A 20,761-nucleotide genomic window follows, 5' to 3' on the forward strand; every position below is an offset into this window, starting at 1 on the left:
TCTACAATGTGAAAGGATTTTTTGCCTACTGAGCTTTCTAACCCTCATAAACAGAATGATGACTTTGCATTTCAGATCTATGGAGGATGTACACATGCAGAAAGAATTTTGGAGATATCTTACCAAACCAATATACCTGGTCAACCTTTCAAAAACACTTTTTGATAATATTTATGCAACACATCAAAGAATTTGCATTGCTCTATGTCTTCCCTTCCTGGGAGTATTCTCATAAATGGCCTTCAGAAGCATAAAACTTCAAGGCTGAGAGACAAAACAATCCCATTATTATAATCCTGTACATTTGAATATTAGTTGAAGTTGAAAGCAAATCCTTCATTCATGTGGAGTATTCTTACTTGGCTGTATTGATTGTTCACATAAGTAAAGCAGCTGTGCTTTCATGTGAGTTCTGAAACAGCCTGAATAACAGAAATAGGTACTATCTTCACCAAAACTAAACAGAGGATCAAAGTGTTACTGTTAAGTTTGGTATCTAGTAGGCAACACATCAAGAAATTGTCTTGTATGATGTTGGAGTCAAACTTTGAGTATGTACAATAAATTTACAAAAATACCTTTTGATTGTGAAGTAAAAAGGTCCAGTTTACAAAATTTTGTTTCTATGCATTTGCAATTTTGAAAAGGCATTTCTGAGCATTATCACCTACTTATGCAAGTAATAAATTATATGTTCTATGGAAAATTGCAGACTAATTTCACACCTTTTAGTTTAACTAAGCTTTCTTGTCAGAATGCTGGGATTTGAATTATCACACAGTAAAATGCATGGTCTGTAAAGTTGCTCCTGTTAATGTCATTATTAATCACTTTTGTCGCAGTAAATTCTAGGAGCTAACCAAGAAGGTGCTCTGTGATTGCTAAACAGTATACAAATACAGCAATGGTGGGATAAGGTAGTAACTTGGAGAGAGAAATTAAAAGTGAGAGAATGTAGCAATCACAAAGGCAGGAGCAAACCCGAATGAGGAGAGACTTGTGTTTTATGGCAGGCATATACCATGCTGCCATTTTGCAAGGGATCCCCCATTTAGATTAAACACCTAATGACCATGAACTAGGTGAGACTGTACTTTTGTTGTGGTTTCCTGTGACTGTCAAACTCCCTAAAGACTCTGGAAATGGGAGCATCACCCCGTGCACACTCTCAGCATGCTGAAAGACACTGCCAGAATGGAAAAGCATTGACATGCAGAGGCTCAGCACAGGGGATTCTAGTCATAACTGCAGAAAGGTCTCAGAGTCAGATGTTCACTGTCTGGCTTCTGTCTGTGATTGTAAAGGCAGAAGAATCCCTCTGAAGTTTTACCTCATTTTCCTGGGGAACAGAGAGCGATCACTGTGACTCTGTCCGGTGTCTGCTGTTTGAAGCCTGCTGGGGTACAATTATTATGGAAGAGTTTATTGATTATCTTAAAAATAAGAGCTTGCAGATAAGCATCTTTACAGCTTTGTCTCCTTTTCTAACAAGATGACACGTTAGATGCCATACACGTTATTAAATGTCTAGCCTGTATCAGATACAGGATGTCACAAAGAGATGACACAGTTATCACATGCCAGCAGACATAAGCATTTAAAATCCTCGTCTGGATTATAGCCCTGGTGTAAATGCATGGGGAGCTATTGCTTTTAGTGGAACTTAACTGAATGTACTAAGAATTTGTTAAGGGCTAAAAGTAGCACCAATAAATGTTTTTCTTTCCCCATGGTAAATGTAAAGAAATAACAGCAACACCACCAAATTAGCAGCATAACTGTGGGAGTACTTGTATTAGAGCCTGAAAATAACCAGTATCTATTTTGTCAACACCTTCCTCCCTTTCAAAAAATATATTGCAGGTGCAGAATTTAGTTCAGGACTTGCTTTTTATTTTTCTCACATGAATTTAATTATCACTGGAAGAGGCAAGTTGATAGCATTAAGAATTAAGTCATGTTTTTTTTATCCTCTGAACAGCAACAAGCATACTGTAATTGACATCTGTGTTAGCATCTGCATTATAACCTGACAGGTAGCTCATCCTAGGCCAATAGGTGAGAGAGTGGGTTAGTTCCGATAGTAATGTATGTAAATTTTCCATGACAGAATATTTCAAACTCTGGCCTGTCTGCCACATATAATCTAATCAAAATAGGTATTTTTATAGCACTCAGTACTGTAGTTTCAAAGTACTTCACAAATATTTGACATTATCAGCATTTTAAAACTGAGAAAATTAGGCCATATTTCTAAAAAAGAAATATATTGATATAAGCCTAACATTTTTCTTGCAGCATAATCTGCTGCTTTAGGAAGGTTTTTAATATATATTTTTTCTTTGTTTTTTTTTTTCTTTTCTGTATGCTTCTTCTTACTCTATTGCATTTATAGCGGAGGTTTCATAACATCATTGCAAGCACTGGTAAGGGAATTAAGTTTTGATATGTACTGTCTGTTAGACAGCCACTGACTTTAATAAAACCAAAACCCAAAGTTCATTCTTTGATAGTATAACATTTAACATTGCATTTTGTTCAGCCAGCTGTGTCTCATGCTTAGCAAGTACTTAAGTTGCAATGGTTCCCATGGACTTTGCTTGAAGTTAATAATTTTTATTTACACGTGCTTTCAAATGAGGATTAATCATGCTAGTTTAAAGCATTAGATAACAAGTGCAGAAGATCTTTGCTCATGCAGTAGATGTTACCTGATGATGACTCCAGAATTCCTTCATGTATTGCTGTTAACTCAAGCTGATTGATCCTGTCACAGAAGAGAAATGGTTAAGAAATCTTTGATTTGTCCTCTTGAAATCTTCATAGGTTTGGACCTACATTTAGGATCCAGTGTGAAATTCCTGAGTGTGCTGAGTAAATGGTTTCAGTGCCAGCTTAATACTTTTCCGCATTACTTATCAGATAGAAAAATGCATTGTTAAATTTTGCACCGTGTGGAGCTTGCTAGAGGGGAGACAAATGGACATGCAGGAGCGACGTATGGCATGCACAGAGAGAGAGTGTAAACATTAGTAAACAGGTTCCACAGCAACTCCAGCATGGGTCATTAAGAAATGAGACCTTTGCAGAGAAGTCATGATAAATTGCCGCATTGTGTCTCTGATTTTTGGCTCTTGAAACCAGTGAACTGTGAGTCAGGTTTAATCATTAACACATTTGGGTGGCAAAAGGGAAAATACTGGGCGACAAGAAATTAAACAAAACAAGTGAATGCTTGTGTGGGTGGTGAGAAACAGCGAGGGTTCTGGTATGAAGGTAGAAACCGTCGTCATAGATACAGAGAGAGCAGGTTGTGGAGCTAGTTACAATGTCCATGGAAAGTAGCTAATATGTGACAATATTGCTTAAATTGAAAGGAAAACGGATAAAAGTGCTGGGAAAAAATCCCCAACATGGCAGACTTCACAGGCTACAGCTATCCAGTTTTGCTTTCAAGGGTAAATATAAGAGTTATTGCATCGTCTGATTTCCATGGATTTGTGAAGTCATGATTTTGCTTACAGCTGTATACTCTAGGAACAGAACATATGGCTCAGGACCTGAGCAAGTGTTGCAGTTGAAATAACTGCAAACATTTCTCTGCTGTTCAAAAATTCTTTCAGATCAATAACCATTGCTGTCTTTAGAAAAGGCTTGAAAAATTTCTGCCAGGAATCATGATAAGATGATGCTGAGGTTGTTGTTTGGTTGCTTGCTTTTTTTCTTTTTTTAATTTATGGAGTTTCTTCAAAAATACTGCAATTTTTTTTTCTGATTCTTGTGCTTGAAAATGAGTCAATAAAGCCATCAAAGCTTCTCTCATACTTTCTTACAAAGAAACAGAAGTCTAAAGATAAAACTGGAGGCTTTTGGGGGAGGCAGTTGTTGGGGTTTTTTTGGTAAGGAAATTACAAGAAGAAAATAAGAAGACATCACTATGGGAATAAAAAAAATTAAAAAGGAAAGTAAGTAGTTACTAAGCCAGGGAAAACATTGAAGACTGCTTACCTGATCTTTCTTAGGATAGCAACACAAAGCAGGAAATCTCACACTGCTGGGAAATCTCTAAATATGCCAGAAGCAACTGACAAGTGTAGAACTATTCTTGGAACACAGCAAAGCTACAAACAAGCTAAAAAATATTTCAACAGCATTCCTGACAACAAAATAAAAAAATTAAAGACCAGTTGTAAAGTTAGTGTAGGAAAAAAAATGGTGTTAGGCTGATAGTTGAATTTTACTGTCTGCACAGGTGACGTTTGGAGTACTTGCTGTTTATATTTGCACAGTTTTCATCATTATCATTCAAAATGAAACTGAACTAAGCCAAACTAAGCCAAAAATATCCTTATAAATAACAGTGGACTAGAATATATATGTATATGTATGTATAATCTTTTTAATAATCTTTTTTCTTTTTTTAAAATCACATTAACTGGAAAGGAGTATAGCATCATAATGAAGCAGCATTTATATTTAGGATTTAACATCAGTATCTAAATGTAGTTAGAGATATTTTCTGAAATATATGGAATGGATATCATCGCTATTTTCAAATCAAGACTGGTTTTCTTAAAACTGTTCTTTAATAAATGTTTGTCTATGGAAATGCCACAACACTTGTGTTAAATGGTTCAAGCTATAGCTATGTGACTAATAGCCTTGGTGCCTTCCAGTTGTTAAATTGAATGAACCCAAGTCTTGTCTTCTGCTTAGAATTATTATAAAATGAGAAAATTAGCCATAATTGTATACTTTACCTATCCAGTTTAGCAACCATTTCTTAATTGATTTCTAACATGTAGAAAACAAAGGTAGCAAACTAATCATATAAAAATTTTTGAATTAGCTGGACAATACATTGTCTCTTTCCATGGAATTCCTGCATTTTCTTTATTGCTACATTTAATCCACAAGGCTGGGTGTCAAAAACGTATGGAAAAGAGTTTGCCACACCAAGCAAGATATTCTCACTTGATCTGTCGTATCAGTGATTTATACATGCTGGCTACATACCATTTTGAGGAAGAATTCTTAACACTGCAATTCATGCCAGAACCAAGAATTTACAGGACTAACAAGTTTCTTTAAGACAAAGATTCAGAACTTTCCTCTATTTAGGTAGATGTTCCCATATCATTCTTTCATCAATAAAAATGTTGCACTGGAGGCTTTTTAAGGCCTAATTTCTGCAGGTTTATATATACAGCAGTCTTTTATTTTCCACAGCAGGATAAGGTATTAAGACAGAAATCCCTGCTGAATCAAAACAATTGTACAGACCAGTCCTCTCTTCACTGAAAGTTAGGGGATCACATCTGCAATCTGCACTTGATACCTTTTCTAAGACTTGCCTTCTATTAGTTTGAATGTTCTGCAAGTATATCCCATGGGATAACTAGAAAAAGATCCACTTCATTGCTTCCTAATACATGTTCAGCAGGCAAAAGCTTCAACACACTTAGGGCAGAGCTGAGGAAAATGGGGAATGTGAGTTAGAATTTGAGGCTGCACAGCAGCCTCTTATGCTGCTTCATCTGCTTTCTGCAGCATTTTATTCAAAAATGAGTGCCATGGGAATGTCCCCATGGCAGTAGGTTCTCGCTTAAGCTGGAGCAGACAAGGTGGCTACAAAATCAATTCAGCCAATTCAGCCAAAGACGCTGCAAGTGTGAGAGCTGGGCAGAGTACCAGGGTGCACTAACTATCCTTTTCTCCCCATTCATGCACCTCCAGGCAAATGCGGTCTGACGCTGAGTGAGACAAGAAAGTGTTGAGTAATGGGAAAGAGAGATTTCTAAGTATTTTCCTCTTTCTATGTCTGCATCTGCTAAAAACCCAGTTAACACAATGAGCATTTACAGAAGTCCCCAGATGAATTCATATTTATACTGCCCAGCCAAGACTTTCTGATTCCTTTGGACCAATTCTGTCTGGTAGGGGAGAGTTTTCTATTTTTTTAACTAGATGTATGTGACAAGTCTATGGGTGTTCTAGATTTCCATCTTTTCATTGTAATGCCAAACTGCTTTGCAGTTGATTCCACTGCTTTTCTATCGGAGTTGTAGTCCTGCAGCTGTGATTGCAAACATAAGCTAATTGTTCTTTTATCTTTCTTGCCATTTCATTAGTGTTCTGAGACAGAATCAAACTGCCATGGAAGTTTTCTTAATCCTTCAGGTGTAATTTCTTGCTGATCACTACTGAACTGATAATGGTACTCTGACTTTTTTTTCCCCTTGCTTTTTACCCCTTGGAGTTTTTGAGTTTTATACTTACCTTTCTGGCTTTTGTTCCCAAGTGCTTATGTGAGACACAGATCCTTTCTACATTTTAGAATTATCTCTTTCTTCTGACACTAAAATTACACTTTCTATGCTTTTGTTTTTTAAAGACGTGACCATACTCTCCAATAACCTCTTGTGGCTTATATATTCGAACATTATCTTATTTATTTAACCTTTCACTTGCTTCTTTCTGTTTTGAAACTTTATATCTCTTGGTATTAATACTTCTATCTTCCTTACCCTCTTTGCTTTGAAAATTCTCCTGTTTGTTCTCTGTATTACTAATACTGTGAGATATATTTAAAGTCGAAATGAGGGCAAAGGAATATTTAACAATGAGGAGAGATGAACAGAAAAGGGCAGCAAGATTTGGGCAGCGTATTGAAATTTCTTGTAGAAAAAGGACAGCCGATCTTTTCTCTGTGACTGTTTCTCTTTAAGTGTTATCAAAGAATGGGGACATATGTGCTGAAAATTATTGAAGTCCCAACAGTGCATTTGCTCAACATGTGAAGTTCTAAACCAGGATGGTGAAAAAGAAATTACTGGATCTATTTAATGATTTCCAGAGTGATAGCCAGGTTTGTCAATAAGTGTTTATATGTAAAGTTGTGCAGCATTTTCCATTACAGAACCTTGATATTTAACCACTTTTATGAAAAGGCTACATTTAAACCCTTCAAATTAAAATTTTGCCCAAATCTATTTATTATTTTACAGTTAAAGTGACTCAGCCTTTCTGGTCATCTAGAACAATGGAACTAAAAACAAGCAAAAAAACCAAGGTTTTTTGAGTTTTGACAGCCATTACACAAATATGTTCTAATAATTCTTTTTTGCAAAGTAAATGTGACATTTGACATAGAAAGAAAGAGGGAAGAGATGCCACAGGACATCATTTCAGGCTGTCATTTGTTCCCATTGCAAAGTCATCCAGCTTTGTTAGAATGGGCAGTGATTTCAAATCAGGGGATGGCAACAAAGTATAGGCAAGAGAGCCAAAATGCAGCCAGCCACCCTGCAACTGAGCCACAGTGCTGAGGGAGCAGGCTCTGCTCCTGCTGAACAAAGGGATGAACCCTGGTGGCTGCTCAGGCCCTTACTTAGCCCATGTGTCTCCTGTCTCTGGCAACTGGCGCCTTTGTGGGGAGGAGAACAAAGACCATTTTTCTCCACACCAGTGGCGAAGGGGAGAGGAAGGAAGCCATCACTCAGTGTGGGGAAAGAGGGGAAGGCAGAGCACAGAAGCCTCTAGTCCATATAATTGTGGGTGGTGGGGTGTTGCCTTTTCTGTCATTGCCTTGATTGGCACAGTTTTGTTTTGAGAGGCTGAGTCTCTAATGGCTCACATGTTGATCAACATCTCTGTGTAATAAATAGCGGTTTTTGGGCTTTCTTTTTGTTTTCAAGTGTCCCTTAATATAGAAGTATTTATACCTATGTGTTAACAGAAGACTCATCTGGGAGCTGTTATCAGCTCATGTGGAAGACACTGCTCATCACACGTTATTAACTGTGGCTACTTGACTGCATAACACCCACTATCCACAGTACAAGTGCAGTTGTGAAAATGCTTACACACACGCTTTTACCTGCACTGGAACAAGAGTCTATCAAAGCTGAAAATGGGCCATCCGAGAGCAAGAAACTTCCAGAATTGAGGCTGCCTCTCTGACCTTTATTTAGCCACCTGTGTTTTTGAATTGTGCTACAGTCTTTAATTGTGTGATCAAAGTGAGCACAACATGGTTTTCTGGCACTGGCAACGAATAATGTGATTGCCTTCAGCACCCCAGACTCATTTGTGGCAGAAATTTGTTGTCTCTAGCATGGGACTAATAACTATTATCCTGCCCAGACAGTGCTTTAGGAAGGTAATCCATGCTTAAGATGCACTCAGGAGCTACAGTAAGTAGCTACCCTAAGAAAATCCAACAAACAGGTGAATTTGTGTGATATTCAATAAATAAAGCCCGTGATGACTGGGTGATGAAGGCAAAAAGAAACGTTGAACAGCAACATCCGGTGAACTTCTGCTGTGATACATGAAAAAAAATTGGATGTTGATATGAATTATCATGGGTAACTTTTTATTCTTTTCTAAGTTTTCCAGTACTTTACTTAAACTTGCCTTTGGATGCTTGGAAACATCTGGGAACATCTTTCTTTTTATTTTTTCTGGATTTTTTGTATTTTTTTTCCTTTTCCTTTTTTTTATCTTTGCATGGAATATATTTTTGTGCTTGGACAGAAATGCACTGTTAAATGTTCAAGCAATCAGGCCAGCAGCATATTCTAATTTAATTCAAGCATGAAATATAAGCCTGAACTTTAGCTTGCATGGATACAAGATTTTTCAATGGTCACAAAATTATCTTGTTGATTTTGAGGCAGCAGCTATCAAAAAATTACATTATTTTCCTACTGGGTGTTCCAGTACTTATTTCCACGTACCCAGAGGAATGTGCACTCTTTCTGGCACTTTGAAATGAAATTGGAGAGCAGGAGAAACCCGTTCAATTTTCATTATACCTTCCAGAATTTGGAATAATTCAGTCTGGTCTCTTAAAAAACCCAATGCTTTTCCAAGCACATTTATCAGTTTGTCATGCTGTTGTCTCCTGTCATAAAACTGTCATCACAGTCTCTCTGATGTGGCAGTGCTGGGGGCACTGGCGAAGCTTCTTGGCTCAGCCGTGCTCAGATTTTGCATGGCAAGTTGGGCTGCTCCAGTGAAAGTCACATGGCTCTTCTGCCACAATGTGGAAGCTACCATGCCTTTCATTGCTAATGTCATCGAATGCCATCTTGGCATCTGGATATATTGCCACCCCATTTGAAGTATCAGCTGTTTATTCCCTCACTGTTGACCTTTCTTACTTTCTTATGGTTTGTCGAGCTCTCATCCTTTCGATGACCTGCTATTTTTATTTTTTCTGAAAAGTGCTGGGAAAGGATCTGTGTAGCACTGAGTGATTATCAAAATAATGTGTATGCTTTTCCATCTGAGTTGTACATAGGTCATAATGCCAAGAAAGATCTGTAAGCATCAAAGAATTGGAAGAAAAGCTGGGTTGGGAAAAACCCCTGAAAATCATTTTACCAAACATGCCTCTAAAAGTGAAGCAAAGTTCTTTAATCTGATGTTTCAAGGCAGCTTTTGGACCCATAGTCACATCGTTGGTTTTCTTGACTATATTTGCTGTATCTCCTAATGTTCTTACATTGGAAATTATGCTCCAATTGATTGTGTTTATGATACATGACAAGTTCATATGCATCTTGTATTCTGAAAGCCAGTTTAATTCCCTCATTGTGTATTTCTCAAGAATTTTTTTAAAGACTCATTTAATTTAAAGCTTAAATAATCTCCTTAGATTCCAGTTTGCTGAGTTAGGATTGTTATAAAAAGAATATGAGATCTAGCCTTAGCTTGAAATAATACCTACTCTGAACAATGGTCCTGAAAACAAAACCAACAAATGATGTTTAAATTTCTGTCAGAATTGTGTGCCATCTCTTTAGGACAAACTAGAGTTATTTAGACTATCTCAGCTCTATGTTTTCATATAATAATGTGTTTACTTTCCTCTCAATATAATCCAATTCCTTCATTTGCAAAGCTTTCCTTTTCAAATTTTGTAAAAGGAGTTGAGTATGAATTTTTGCCTTTTTTTTTCCTTTGAATTAGTGGCATATGGTGCACGATACTTAAGCTGTACTCCTAACCTGCCCTACTCTCATTTTATCTCATAGAGGCTTTGTTCATCAGTGTTTTATCTGCCTTCTTTCTGTTTCACTCCCAGTACCATAATTTTCTTTGTAAAAGAGATGCAAAAATGGTGATGGCAAGACCCATCTTCAGCGAGTGAAAAAAAAAGAAAAAGCACAAAGACAGAGTCTATTAGTGTCTCAGCTATAGCATTTCTTCCTACAAAAGAAATGGCACTTTTGTGGCTATGCAGGCTGCCCATGCAAAACCTTTTTTTGGCACCTCTGTGTACTGAAACCATCCAAGTAGCTGATAAGCAGGCACCATGCCACCGAAGCAGATGGGCATAGCTGTAGAGAGCCAAAAGACAATGTATGTGCATCAAGTGTGGATGTTGGTGGCAGGCTTCCCAGTCAGTGATGTCTTAACGATTAAATGTCTTGAGTTTTTTGCACCTGTAGTTACAGAGGTGCCAGCCTTACTGCTGAATGGTGTTTGAAATTTTCTCCAGGTTTGTTTATAAATTACAGGGAATTTTCAGTGAATGCTTGACCTAGAAGAGACTTGGAACACGAAGGTTGGCAGTAAAGGAAATAGTAGCAATAACTTTTCCCAGTCCTAAACAGGTACATGTTCTCACCCAAAACTAAGCAAACAAAAGTTCCAGAGAGGAAAGCATTTTTTAGGGTATTTCAGACATGCAGAAGAGAGAAGCAACAGGTACTTTACGAGAAAGAAAATCAAATACAATCAGAGATATACATTTACCATAATATTGCCAAAAAAAGAAGGATTTTGAGGTGACGCTGTGAAAGAAAGACCCTCAAAGGAATGAATAAAGAACATTATGCTGTTCTTTGATCGTATCACATTTAGGGAAATAGAATTTGACCACTCTATGTATATTAAGAAAGCTGGACCACAACATTATCTGATTTAATCTCTAGTTTCTTCTCAGAACTGCAAAAACCTAGGGCATGGAATATTTTTAGCTAATGTTTTTTGATGCAAGTTGCAAGAGAAGGGAAAGGCACTTTCCCTAATATTGTCTAAGAGAATGACTTTCTTTGTTTCCTGGGTAATACAGAGCAAACTTGCACACAGAGTCAGGAATAAATCTCCTTGGGGAAGGCCCTAATTCATCCAATGACCAAAGAAAGTGTAATATGTTTTGGTGATTTGAGGAAAATCAGAGATTAATTAATTGATTGATTGATAAAGAAAAAGCTTTTAAAACAGTATTTCCTTTGAGTATATGCAGTCTGGTTTCAGCAAAAAATGAATTTTTTTTTAGACAAACACAGCTTAAATCTTAATCTCCCTGAAGAAATTAGAAAATTAAGTCCATTTTGCATTTTATCCTCCTTCTGAAAGTGTTGTTTGTGTTTCTACATTTATTGTTACAGTTTCAGGTTTCTCTTTTTTTTTAATTCAATACTTTCAGTATTGAAAAAGACCAAAAAAACCCCATGTTGCATTAAAACATACTGATCTTGCCAAATCAGGCAGTCTTACCCATCGGATTTACTAGAAGGGAATAAGGGAATTGGAAGAGTGTTCTTTGTCTTCTTCTCTCCCTTTGCTGTGGCTCATTAGACTCACTCAGGGTCAGTCCCACAGAAGTGGGCGCAGTGACACTCTTGCTCATATGCACCCCCTACACAAGGAAAATGCATCTAACCCTGTACTCCCCACACGCTTCCTTTGGTGTGTGCACAAAACACACTTGGTTTTGTGCCTCTAGAATTTGGCTCCATCCCCTCCAGCTACCTTAGCCTCCTGAACAAAATTCAGTCTGGCTCCATAGTATGGCTGGCTCTAAAAACTCTGTGTGTGTTTAGGTCCAATTTCTGTGTGTTATCTCCAAAGAATGGGAAATGACCTTTGCCATTGACTGATATTTTCAAAGCAGCTACTAACCTCCTGAAACAGAACTGCCAGCCAGTGACTGTGAAGGTCTGTGTGCTCCATTCTGCAACTCTGAAGCACAAACTCTGCTAGTATCTTAGTCACATCCCTATTTTTGTTCCCAAATTTTGGAGTGGTCTTAGGAATTTTTTAGAAATTGTGCTATAAAAAACAGCTTGGAGAGAGGCAAGAAAGAATTTTATGGTCCTCATTTATTTTTCCTATGGCAAATACATCTTTAGTTTAAAGTATATCTCCTTTGGAATATGAACATTAAAGACCACACTCATTAAGGACTCAAGTCGAGTCTGTGAACTCAAGCACTAGGCTCCTGATGACTTTGGCTGCTAAGACATTAAGCCAAGGAAAACTGAAGGAAGAAAACAGTACCTGAGAAGCTGAATACAAACATCTCAATTTATCAAAAAGGTCTTATTATAAATGGCTTAGTTTTAGTAGGAATTTTGGTATATTCTCTGAGGGAGATGGATTCCCTTTATAAATAGTTTTAGTTGGCACTCAGATACTGAGGCATCAATAAAAGAATCTAAATAAATGTCAGTAGACTTCTGTTCCTAGCTATTGATTTTATTTTTTGCACTCTGTAAAAAATGAACATTGAAAGAATTCTGATTGTCCTGATTTGTATTTTTAATAGAGAATTCAAATGGAACAGCTGCTAAACATTCCATTAAAATAAGCTGTTCAATGACTGAATTATAATCAAGATTTTTCTTTTTGGGTGTTTCTGAAAAACCCAGAGACACCAAGGAAACAGTCAATACATGTCTAGCTCCATCAATTGCTAATGTCTGAAGCAAATTACAGCTTTCCACTTTTCCAGTGAGAAGCCCTTCTCATTACATTACAGTGAGGATATGTGCCTTATGTTTATTTTAGCTGAAAAGAACACCGTTTCTTCCTCACTGCACATTGTCCAGTTCAATCTGGAGGAAGTGACAGTATTCCTACTGAGGGCTGGCCACTCAGTGGAATAGTCATATTCTGGCTAGGATTGCCACCTATCACTTTCATGCTAAAGTTGTGGAATTTTTTCTTTTTTTTTTTTGCAATGTCATAATTCCACATGATATTCACGCTTAGGTGAAGCCTTGGAGAAAGCAGTTTATAGTATCCAATGATCTTGTTCATGTTTCTTTTTCATTGGTAATTAATTGATGAAATGTTCTGGGGAGCCACAAGTTACAGTGGAATTTTACCACAACAATTCTGCAATTTTCCCCTAAGATTTGTTACTAAAAAAAATATTCATAGGAGGCAGTTTGGATTCCTGTGAATGCAATTTCTGCACTGATAACTAAGTATTAACTCTGAGGAAATCCAGGGCTTGAAATACTTAGTATTTTTGAAGCATCCTAGAAGGCAGGGTTTGAAAAAATTGTTTCAGAATATTTCTAGCTCTGTAACTGAAGGACCAAATGACCTCTAAAATCACATAATTTTGATTTCTATATTTTTTTTTACTATGCCAACTTTAATATGAATTAAACAGCTGATTAGAACTGGTCTAAAAAAATGTCATTTCAAAGCTGTCATTTCAAAGCTGTTATATCTTGAACAGCATTGATTTCTACTGCTAGTAGCTCTTGAGGTAGATCCTGGTAGATTAATGTTGGAATTGAAGCAGAAAGGTTAAAAAAGGTTCAAAACAGCACTATTTTAAGGTTGACTATTGTGTAGCTAAGCTCAAGTTATGTCTTGAAATATAGAGATATAACAAGAATTCTGTTCTAAAGAAAGCCTTTTGAATTCTATTTAAATGAGAACTATCATTTTCCTGTTACTTACATTTAATTAGTAATTTCTATTTTGAGAGACTTTATAATCTGTTCTACAAACAGAAGAAAGAATACTGAAAAAGTATGGAAGTAACATAAGAGGAAAAATATCAGTCCATCTGTGAATGTATGCGTGTATATTCATGTGTCTGCTGCTGGTTGGGTATGTACTGTGTTGCAGTATACTGAGTATTCAGATATTTGAAGTTACTTCCTGCTGATGAATGTTTCACAGCAGAGATATGATCAAAAGATACACAGGAATTGAATGATGAGTGAAGCCAAACCAATTAAATTTCTACTGCCATGTCAAAAGATAAAATAAATATGTCCTGTTAAAATTTCTACCTTACCTTACTTTCTTTAGTACATAAAGTACACTTTTGTTAAAAAGGTTAAAAACTATAACATATTGATGCACAAGAATCCTAAATCCACCCCCAAACCATCCCCCAAACAAAAAAACACCAAAAAAAACCCAAAACCAACCAAACAAAAAAGACAAAACCAAAACCAAACAAATAAACAAACAAACAAAACCACACAAAGAAATAAACAAATGCAAAACAAAACCAAAACCAACAACAAAACAAGACAAGAAGAAAAAGATTGAGATGAAAGGAAGAAAATTTCGTTGCTCCCCATTTGGAAGAAGAATGGCAGAAATACTGAGTTTTTAAAGAAAACTCTTTTAAAAAGTAACTCCTCAGTTCCAGAATACTTTCATTTGAGGATCTAGACTATTTGCAACTCCCTATTGTAACATAGTAGGTTGACTGAACTGTGCTACAGTGCTACAATGTAAATTAAGTATTTGTGTGTTCTTACTTCTACCTTTTGGCCATTCACCCTTTTAGCATCATATTGAAAGAAATTAGTAGTAGTCGTAGTAAGAATAGAGTAAGAACACTGAGAAAATGTTATGTATCTTCCTTAGGGAAGCTGTATGAATGGGCTGATATATCTCCAGAGTTGTTTATGGTTTCTTGGAATGGAAGTTTGTCATTTAGTGTTGTGGGTAATATCTTCAGTGGTATAGTTGGACACTAATTTAGAAGCTGAAGAACAAATGAAATTGATGCAGTAGCAAAAACGCTTTTCTCAGTCTTTTACACTAAAATATAAAGAGCTGCAAATCCAAGAAACAGGAAATGAACAAATGAAAGATTTAAGCTTAAGCATTAATGGACCATCAGTAAGTGTAGGATATAAGAGACAGTAGTTCTTAGAACATGTCTCTTCAGCAGTACATCAGTGATATTTTACCCTGGTGATGTTTAAATTAGTTTGTTATTTTTTGTTTATGTGGGGAAAAAAAGGAGTGTATATCTGCACAGTGAAGCGTTACTATCTTATTTTTTATGTCACCAGTACAAGATTTTTAATGGGCTCTGTGACATTGGGAATTTTGCCTTTGAGAAGTTTAGCGTTCCAAACAGCAAGGGTAGAGTGATCTGTGTCAGACACTAGGAAATGAACCGATCCCTGAGAGTGCCTTTCCTCTGAATTGAGTGTAGTGGGAATCTAGATGCTGCTCAGAGCAGGACATCTGCATTACAGACATCTAAATGTGGGCAGATGGATACTACTCCGACAGTAATGTGCTCTGCAGAAATTCAACTTATTTTGTGCAAAAGGAGTTGGAGCCATGTCTTCAGAAGAAAAGGCAAATCTCTGCTGTGCTTTCTGCTCCCAGCATAATTCTGGCACAAAGAAGAGGGAACAAAACAGAAGCAGCCAAAAGAAAGAAGAGGCCCAGTGAGCCCCACTCAAGCTAGAACTCCCTGGCTGTGAGTAGATTGAGGGCTGACTGCACATCTTCTCAATGTACTGGGCTCTGGGCTGTGCCTTTATCCATTTATGACCTGACCAGACATGCCTCAACTTTGCTCCTGCTTTTTATTCTTATGAATCCTTCTCACACAAATCAAAGCGAAAATACAGTTAATAAACTCCTATATAAAATCATGGCTTATAACTGAGTTCAAGGAGCTTGAAAGTTTATACATAGCCATGGGATGTATGGAAGCCTCTGGAAAGAAATTTTAAGCAGCATTTGTTCTATATCTGTAAGGACTGATTGCTCAAGAGAAAAAAATGCTCCAAAACAATTTTCTGTTTGGTAGTGACCAGTTCTGATGCCCATGACAGTTCAGCATCTTTCAGTCAGTCTTGGCAGAGGACACTAATTATTAAAGTGTAATTACAAGGAAATAAAATATCAGATTTTATTAACTGAGGCAAAAAAAGGAAGGAGAAAAAAAATACATAAATATGTGACTGATGAAAGACTGAAGAGTCAAGGAATCACAATGCCAATGTGTTAAAAAATTCCCTGATAAACAAAAGCAGTGAACTAGACTGTCATTGCAATTTGAGATGGAAAACCACAGCAACTCAAAATGGATGCTACAAAATTGATTAAGATCTGCTTAGAAACAGATGCTCACGAGGATGGACAGTGCTCTGATGCTATAGCCATGATTAAAGATAAATGAAAAAAATAAAACCTAGCAAGAAATGTCTAAGTCTTAATGATAGGAAGAATTCAGCCAAGAAAACTAGTACAAGCTGCATGCTGTGACAATCAACGAGCAATGAAAAAAGTCCAGAGGATTATGTCATTCTGCAAGAGCTTCCCACTACATTCAGGAAACTCAGTGGACATTTATTGAAGTTGAACTGGTTGCACAAAGTCCTCTGCTGCCAGTAATATTATTTGTTGTCAAGTCTACTGGTTTTGGCCCTGAGCTCTCTTCCAATGAGGCCTGTAGATAACTGATGGGCAGGGAAGACTTTCATCTGAATTATTAAAAGCAGAACACAGTTGCTCTTTGTGTTAGGTTGCTGAGGGCAGCAGTTCTGCTTAAAACATCTGGTCGTCATGCATTCAATCACTGAGTCTCTGCTTGGTGAGAATTTGACTTCAGATTCCTCTTCGGAATGAGGCTGTGGTTTCTGATCCTGCCCTGCGCTGGAAGCTTCCCACTGGTGTGTGGCTCCTGGTGGATTCTAGAACTGGACTCTCCACCATGCTGTGCTGCCCACATCCTCATCAGCTCTCCAGGAAAAGCCTCAGGCAATGGAAATAGGAAGGAAACAGCAAAATGTGCAGAGGAGAGGTAATTGGAGATGGTGCCTACTAAGCAGCCACATGAAGTCACACTGTGGACTGATGTCCTTTCTGCTTTCAATGGGCTTCTCACACAGGAATCCAGGTGATTCTACCAGTTCCAGGAAGATGGAAACAAGAGGCAGAGACAGTATATTGATGCCAAGTATTCAGAATTTCACTTTTATTCTATTTGATGGGGAAAAGATAGGTTTGAAAATTGTATTTCTGAGTGATATATCTTCATAGGCTGAGGAAATCAGGGGAAAATAACTTTAGAAACAAAGATTATTATTTTGTTATTATAATATAAAAATTATGTTGTGGACAGTTCTTACTGCATTACTGGAAAGATATGCTCTTCCCAGACATGCTGGACTGAAGGTAATCTTTGAACAAGTACTGTTGCCCAGATAGCATAATTAATCACATATTTAATTACTATGGTAAATGTAGTAACTATAGTTATAGTAATTCCTTTAGTTACTTTGTCCTGAATGTAGCCCAGAAGGGTCTTGGGGAATAATATTTTCAGATTTGGAAGAATCTGAAACTAAAATAGTGTTCATTTCTAAAATAAGAAATAAACAGCAAATCATTTATGGCAAGAACAATTCAATTGCTTTGAATTGCACAATGCGGGTCTGGGCCCTTTTATCCCTCAGACAAATGTGTTTGTAACTGACTCACATATCAGAAAAGAATTTGGAAGCAAGAGAAATGCCATGTACAGTTCTGTGGGAAAAAAAATAATGCTTTATTTTAAAACACTCATAGCTATCAGAGTTCCTCACTATTTATGCTTGAGAGGTATGTGACATATTTCTCCTTCAGGCAAAGCGTGACAAGAGTATTAGATGTGAGCTCTGGTGACCATGTTTATATCAAAGGCAGTAGTGGCCTATCTGAACCTTTGGTTCTTGTGCCCTTGTCATCATATTTCCATTTGGCTTAGGAATTAAGTGAAGTGATTTAATTTCTTTGACCTCCAGTTTCCCTTTTAGTAAATTGGAGATAATGTGACTCAGCCAAATTTGACAGAAGTGTGAAGAGAAATGTATAAGTTCTCAGTACTGGTACAAGTATTTTAATATCTCAGTTTTCCATTCCCCAAGAAAAAAGACATCCTATATTCATTAGTGATGATTCATAGTGAATGTAACTACACAGTATCAATTAATCATAAAATACCTAATTCTTCTCAAAATTCTTTGCAGAGGGTTATAAATTCATGTTTACTTCAAGAATGGTAAGCATGTGAGAGCTGCATTTATAGAATTTATTTTTAAAATAAAAGTAACTTTTATTGATTGGCTAAAGAGTTTCCATATAATAAGTATTCAAGTCTTTAGTCTTAACCTTCTACTTATACCTCTTTCCAGTGTGGATCTCCATAAAAATAATAAGCTGCATTGTCATTGCTGTGCCCCTTGTCAGTATCTCCTGCTTGGTCAAGTGTGTATTCATCAAAGTTCTTGTCTTGCTATTGTGTGACTCTGTAGCATTGTGGTGGCTTCTGTCAGATAATGCAGCTGTCTTGAACTCCCACATATGCCAAAAAAATACAGCTATAGCCCTTTGAAGAACTCTTATAAAATGTGCTTCAAATTAGATACATATAATAGAGAGTGTCAGAGGGATTTGTTCACTGTCACAGACCTTCAGTGCTGAATTTCTTCAACAATTTGCTGAAGCACATTGAAAACAAGAGGCATTTATGACTGCACATGATGCAGAGATGAGAGATGTGCTACATCTGAAGCATCTGAAATAAGAAGCAGTGGGAAGCAGAAACATCCTTGTATTTCAAGACAACTAAACTCAGTGTTTATCTACAGAATTCAGGCAACAAGCACTTAAAATAACATTTCAAAAGGAAGAAGTTTAAAACATACTTTTAAAAGAAATTTTTAGCCTTATCTGTAATCCAATAACAAGAGATGCTTGTTAAAAGAGTGTATCTAAATGGCAGATATATTTGTCAGTTTTTTGGTGATAAACTTGACAGTGAAAAACAAAAGTTTTGCTTCTTCATGTAACAAGGCTCTCTGCTGGCACAAGCAGATCCAAGGTTCCTTGGAGTGTTCTGTTGAATGTGCTGTGCATGTTGAGCTTTTTAATCAGCTGTTGGTTATGTGCAATGGGACAAGCTGTGCTATGAACAGCCAACCTAATGAAACCTAGTTTCCAGTGTCTCTCTCCCACATTTTTTCATCTTCATGTTGACTGATAAATTATGATCTTGTAAGTCTTTCTCTACATAAGGACTTAATAGTGTCTATTCCCATTTGTAGGCCTATTTTCCTGAGACCTTTGTACATAAAATATCTTTAGATCTTCTTGTATTCTTTTTTCCAGTTTGCTTAAATTGTTCTGGAACACAAAAGATCCTTCAAGGGAACAGACATTGCACATAGATATTACTGCTTTGGTATTTTTTCTTTGAGAAACGAGTCTAAATGCAGTATTGAGAATTTTCACTATAGGAAACCCAGTTATCTTCATGTATCAGAAGGAATGCTTTTATTAAATACATCAGAATATATAACATAATAGTATTACAATAATTGGCAAAACCCAACAAGTTAAAATGCTGCAAAGTTGGTTGACAAAGCCAAATTAAGGTTATTGAATCTAAATTAATGTTTCCTTCTCTTGATTTGTAGTTATAAAGCTTCATGCTGCATGTGAAGAGGGGTGTACTGTGAGAAAGCTACAGGAAAATGAAATGCTCAATGTGTTTAATGCCTCAAACTTTTGTTTAAAAAAAATTGAGTTTGTTAAGACTATCCAGCTGGACTATGTTCCTATGTTCCAAGGTTTTATTAGTAGCCTGCATTCAAAGTGTACATGTGGATTAGCTGGGCTATCTCTGGAGATATTCTGACCTCAGCAGGAAAAATCCCTGCAAAACTTGGTCCATGCTGTTTGTGCTTTGAGCAGAGATTGGACCAGGTGACCTCCAGAGAGTTCTCCTGACCCAAATAAATCTGTCATCTGTGACCAGAAAGAGCTGACCTATAAAGTGTATGTAATTTGTATGCTTTAAATTACCTGAAATTACTTCTGTGTAAAGAAATTCAAGCATTTATAGCTGTGTTAGCATCCATTAAATCAAAACTATTTTCATCTTAACTTTTTAAAATATGAAAAAGGTCCAATTAATAGCTAGGCTGGCTGGAAATTATTTTGTTATCTATAAAAATAAAAAATTAGAACAAGTATAAATTTTGGTCATATTAGATATAGTCTCACTTTAGATCTTGGGAAATGGCAGAATTGTTTTATTTTCACAGTATCTAGAAGGTTAGGTGGAAAATGGCGTGTTGAATAATAGACAATATGATACAGAACAGCACTTGCAAGAGAAATGCAAGAAGAACCTGCACAGGTTGTTACTGAATGAAGAGAAAGAGATTGTCACTCATGGCGAATAATAGTTTGTCATATATCTTTTGTGTGGAATGGATAGTATACAGTCAAAAATATTGTCTGCTTATTCAGAATGTAAACACGTGGAGGTGTACAGAAAATAGTGGGTCCTGATTTGGAAAATGAGCTATCAAAATTTAATCAGTATGGTTTGGAGAAAAGGCTACACAACATGAAGAGTAAGTCTGTAAATACTTGTGAGAAGTGGGTATAAAAGGAGAAAGCAGCTCTCAACTATAACAGGTAGGGAATGGTGTCCTATTGCTGTCATATTTCACATGTATGCAAGGCCTTGTGGAATGAAATTAGCAAACATGCAGAATTGAATTGTGAACTAGAGGATGGCTACAACAGCCGTTAGAAAAGCATTTGAAGATCCTGAAGTTTATTAGATGATGGAATAATTTGTCAAGGGAAGTTCTTAAATAAAAATATTAGATAAGAGTAGCAACAGCAGGTCAAACATTATTATACAAGATCCTCCAGCATTAGAGCAGGGGAATACAGTTTC

General features: G+C 36.6%; 1 protein-coding gene across 2 annotated transcripts in view; it reads left to right on the forward strand.

The window, feature by feature from the left end:
• The window catches only part of NKAIN2 (sodium/potassium transporting ATPase interacting 2), a 533,209-nt gene that overhangs the window by 257,446 nt on the left and 255,002 nt on the right, over positions 1-20,761 (forward strand). The gene's annotated exons all lie outside the window — the stretch shown is intronic.

Source organism: Corvus moneduloides, chromosome 3 (assembly GCF_009650955.1).
Source record: "Corvus moneduloides isolate bCorMon1 chromosome 3, bCorMon1.pri, whole genome shotgun sequence".
NCBI lineage: Eukaryota > Metazoa > Chordata > Aves > Passeriformes > Corvidae > Corvus > Corvus moneduloides.